The following is a 5586-nucleotide window of genomic DNA, read 5'->3' as shown; positions in this document are numbered from 1 at the left end:
AGTCGGCGACGTTCTGCGGAAACCTATCAGGGACTCTGGGAACGAACAGTACGTGGCGAATACTGCGGAGTATGCTAGACCAAATCAGCACACGTACTGAGAATAACAAGAAGCTCCAAATTATAGCAGGCAACTTCGAGGGTACACACCAAGAATTAGTCGACGTCCTTGAGAACAAATACATAGGACCCTCACCCGCGGCGGGATCGCCCTACACGGCGAGACCATATGCGGGAGAGGCCAACTCTAAATTAGGCGAAGAAATAACGTACGCCGAAGTACACGAAGCGGAACAAGCCGCAGTTAAAAACTCGGTACCGGGACCAGACACGATCACAAATTTAATGATTTCAAACATGGATTCGGTGGCCCTAGCGAAAATAACAAAGATTTTCAATAGCGAGTACTGGGCCAAGCGAGATTTGCACCAACAATGGAAATTGGCTAAAATAATCATGATCCTCAAATCAAAAAAGAATCCCTCGATCGATACACTCCGGCCGGTATCGCTCACGTCCTGCCTCGGTAAGCTCTATGAGAGATTGATCTACAGCAGACTACAGCGATACCTGGAAGAGCGGAGCTGGTTCCCAGACTCCATGATGGGATTTCGCAAAGGTTTATCATGTCAAGACGCGTTCCTCCTACTTAGGGGCGAAATTCTAACCCATATACCGTACAGTGACGAGAGACTAGTCCTAGCATAGACCTCAAAGGAGCCTTCGACAACGTTTCTCACGGCGCAATATCGGAGGAACTCGAACTCTCGGGTTGTGGTGAGCACACCTACAATTACATAAGGGCGTTTCTTTCCAACCGCGAGGCCAGCATCAGTATTGGCCACATAGCATCGCAGATATTTAAAATGCCGGGCAAAGGAACCCCTCAAGGAGCGATAATATCTCCTCTGCTCTTCAACATGGCGATGTGTCGCCTCGCGCGCGATCTCGATCGGATACCCGACCTAGGTTACCTACGTTACCTAGGTTACGCTTTACGCAGACGATATCACGCTGTGGGCGAGCAGAGGTTCTCTAGGGCATAAATAATACACGTTCCAAACCACGGTATTAGCGGTGGAGAAGTTTTCCTGAATGAGCGGGCTGAAGTGCGTGCCCGAAAATTCCAAGGTCATCCGGATACACGCGAAAGGCAACAAATTCATAGGGTCGATTAACATTGTGGTTGAGGGCCAAATGGTCCGAGAGGCAACTACGATGCGAGTCCTGGGTTTGTGGCTTCAGAGCGACGGGAGAGCAGCACAGATGCTCAAAACCCTCAAATCCGCAACCCACAACATAGCCCAAATGATATGTCGAGTGACGCATAGAAAGGCGGGAATGCGAGAAATCGATACCCTAAGGCTCGTACAGGCCTTAGTGGTTAGACGAATCACATATGCCTTGCCCTACCAAATCCTGAACTGGGAAGAGGAAAGGCAGGCCAACACGATAATTCGAACAGCTCTCAAGGCGGCTCTGGGTCTGCCTAAATGTAACTCTATGGAGCGCATGCTAGCTTTGGGAGTACACAATACTTTCGACGAACTGAGGCAGGCCACTCTGATACGACAGATGAAGCGCCTCAGCTTCACAAAAACTGGTAGGGCAATATTGGCTCGACTTAATATCCCAGCATACCCAATTTATCTCACCGAACAGGCCGTACCTCTCCCTCCTTCGGTGAGATCCAAAATTACAGTAGGTCCAATTCCCAAGAACACGCATGCCGAGTACAACAAGGCGAAAAGCACGTGCACAACTTATTCAATCGATGTACTCCAATAACGCTAGGTACAATACGTACTACACGGACGCAAGTGCGTATGCAGAGGCGACCGGGCAGCGCTACCAAAGGAGGTCGCCCTGGCAGTCGTGAACGCGATCAGCCACGGCGGGCTCCCCCACCTCGGCCGAAATGTTAGCAGTGCGATCGTGCTCGCTCACGCGGAGTGTTCGGAGAGGGACTCGGTCAAGATCACTGACTCCCGGGAGACATGTTGCATGTTTCTCAAGGGGCACGTGACGGCGGGTAGCCTCGCGATAATCCCCAAAACGTTCAACTACCGCCATCGCTTACTCTGGTGCCCGGGACACGCGGGGGTACAGGGGAACGAACAGGCTAACGCGTTAGCTCGAACGTGTACTAACCGAGCGATGGCGTCCTCTTCAAACCCCAACCACTCAAACTATCCCTCACAAGATCCTATCAGTTTAAATGTCCAAGACATCCTTGCTCGTCAGTGCGGAGTCCGCAGAAAATATCCGCCGCCTCACCCACAACTTAGCGGGGAAGATGACGCCGATTGGCGCAAAATACAGACCGGGGTATTCCCACATCTAACATTGCTTAACGTTATGTATCCCACTCGCTATTCGCAACTCAAATGAACTCCAGGGGGCGCTGCAAAATCTGGCCGGGTCTGGCTACACTGCAACATGGTGGATATACGGAGGTCCCGGCGTCACCGAAAACGCTGTGTTTGATGATTTTCGTGCAATGTGACGCCGTTTTGCGCTATCTTGTGGAAGGAAAGCGAGTAGCTTACGCCGGCCACATCATTTTAGCCGATTTGGAAGAGGCACTGTGGGTAATGAGGCTGAAGTGGTCCCACGCACGCTGTGTGTAAACTTCTGGCGTGACAGCGGACCCGCACGAGATTGATGAAAGTCACCGATGTATTCTTGAACCCATTGGTCGCGATACCGATGTACTGGTGCACTACTGGATTGTCGGTAAACTACAAGCACGTTGCTGCTGCTTTGATTCACTGTTAAGGCGCGGATAGATTGTCCGGCGTTTCGAGCATGCGAGACAGCGGCCGGCGAAGTTGGATACGTCACGATGGCCTCGCCAGGATTGCCGAAAATTTACGACCTGCTCAGTTTGGCACGTTTAACATGGCTCGCAGCAGCGCACCGACTTGCTCCATCAGCTGCTACCGCTGTGCATGCGCATAAATGCGTAGCCGGCGCGCACTTTTTCATTGTTGCTGCCTCAACACATTTTCGTTCGTCGTAGGCGCAACCTCTGCACGCCCTTTTCAGTCCAGAGAGCAAGCGAACCTAAAATCAAGCTTTGCACTTTATCGCGAGCATGCACTACGAATATGCGGCGAACCTTTCCGGCTACTTTTGGGTTCCTGTTATCTATTTTACATTCAAGATTTGCGCAACGTGACTGCTGCTTCGCTTATCCGTAGTTATTGCAGTAGTTAGCGCATTGTTTCTCTCGTAGAGAACAAAACGATAAATAAGAAACCGAAGGATATGCTTACTACAATAAAAACACATTGGCACACGATGTGCAGGTTAGGCTTGTGCTGCGTGGTCTGACCATGACTGGTTACTCTCCGCTGTCTACTAACATGTCACTTATGGCTGCTGTGTAGACTAATAAAATAAATCAAATGTTTCTGTGTAAATTAATGTCAACTCAGCTAATGCATGAATCTAATTTTCCACGTTATTCTATAATTGACGTATCCTGCATTTTAAGTGGCCAAAACTGTGTTCGCCTCTAAACTTCCAATTTTCTTCAGACACTGATATGAGATAGAATTGCTTTGATAATTACGCATTGTCAAATGAACTCCTACTAATTTGCCCTAATTATACAGTAGCGTGCCCAGGCCGCAAGGAAGGCGCACCGCCATGCCACCCTATAGTTGTTTTGCACGCTGGTGGGTACAGCTTGTGCTTACATAGAACTAGTTACCGACGTTACCCGGGAGCACCTGAAACTCCGATGACCCGATTTCGCTGATGTATCATACGCGGTAGTTCCACGTTGTGCGCCCCATGTGTCCGATATAACAGCTTTAATCAAGAAATATTGAGTACCGCGGCGACATTCGACATTCGACTGCATTACCACGCCGGCTATCACATGAAACTGCATGTTGCAGCACACATACGCTGAACGTTATCAAGATGGCAGTAACAGCCTCAACGCAAACTTTCTGAAGTTCGCTGCAGCACTTTACTGCAAACGTAGTACAAGCAACAGGATCGCGTTCTCTTCACACAAACAACAAACCGATTCTCGCCTGAAAAAAAAAGAAAAGAAAACGTTTTCGAGCAAGATGTTGAGACCACAACTATTGCCGTTGTCGCGGCTTTGCTATATGATTCGCAATTCGTGTAGCTCTTCGGCGCCGCAAACTGCAAAACGCAGCAAAATTGCACGGCCGTGCGGAGTTTAGTAGATGGCGGCCCTATCGTACTAGAAACGCGCCCGATCGCAGTACGAAGGCTACGGACGGAGCACGTCTGCTCCGACCTCCGTACGAGGTTTCAGGCGCTCGCCGCTAGGTGTCGCATCAATTGCTGGAGTCGCGAATCGGGCCAAGTGCCCTTGGTGTGGTGGCATACCTACCCTTATATATAAAGCTCTCATAGAATGAAACTGCTTACCATGTGTTGTAAAAACTAACAAGCAGATTCAAGCTTTTGCAATATAAACAGGAAATGCTGTTAAGAAATGAGAAAATCCACATAATGGAGCACGAACTGTCCTTCCTTAAGTCATTCATTAGCTGTTATAATCAAAATGCTAAATATTGTGCAGCTTGCATTATTTGGTGGATATTAATATTCTCCAAATAAGTGAAGTGCTATGCGCCATTCATATCGACACATGTACTTGATTCTTTCTCAGGTGACCGCTTTTCACTGGCTAACAAATGTTAAACGTTATTTCTCAGTGCAGGACGCGCCTGCATGTATGAGAAGTTTCTCGAACGTTGTAGACGGTTCTATCCATTGTCACTTGAACTGTGTGATCTGATTGTATGCGAGACGCGAATTGTGTAGTACTTTCTGGAAGACACGCAGGCACCAATGATTACTGTGAAACCTTAGATGACTCATGTATAAACGCCGACATGCTTGACCCGCAGGCCAGATTTTCAATGATCACTGACTGCGGTCGCCGCTATCGTTGTGCTTTGAGTACAGGCTGTTTTTCTGGGCACAGGTTTCCCAATAGTGAGTTTAGTCATTCACACTTTTACTACTGTGTTCTTGACCGTCACTACCACATGACGTCTGGTGGAGGTGCAGGGATTCAAGGGACTTGGTTTACCCTAGGGATTCTGCAATCCAGCTAGAGAAGCCACAGGAGGACAACTGCCTACCACCCACAGACCAGACGAATGGTCTTACGGAACGGCTGAACTAGACCCTCACCGGCATGGTGGCAATGTACGTCGACGTTGAGCACAAGACGTGGGATGCCTTCCTTCTGCCTGCAATCAACACGATCTTAAGCCACCCTCTGTACGATGTCTAGTTCAGGCGCCCGCAGACGCATCCTTTAACGTACCGTAAATTTATATCAATTTGTGTTTAAATAACCATCAGATCTTTCTTAAAAATAAATCTGCATTAAATTTACACATTGTGCATACGTACGTAGTACGCGTAAATGCTTGTTCTTTTTTCGCGTCATATTTTTATATATTTAGCGTTGCAAAAATTGTGGCGTCATAGCGGTTGCCTCGGTTCATTAGACAACGATAGCGACGGGTCAATGGACAACGATGGCCAGGTTCTCGAAGGACAGTCGAGCCTGATCGCCGTAACT

Source organism: Dermacentor silvarum, chromosome 1 (genome assembly GCF_013339745.2).
Source record: "Dermacentor silvarum isolate Dsil-2018 chromosome 1, BIME_Dsil_1.4, whole genome shotgun sequence".
Taxonomy (NCBI): Eukaryota; Metazoa; Arthropoda; class Arachnida; order Ixodida; family Ixodidae; genus Dermacentor; species Dermacentor silvarum.
The sequence above is the reverse complement of the archived record's forward strand: the minus strand, read 5'-3'. Positions refer to the sequence as shown.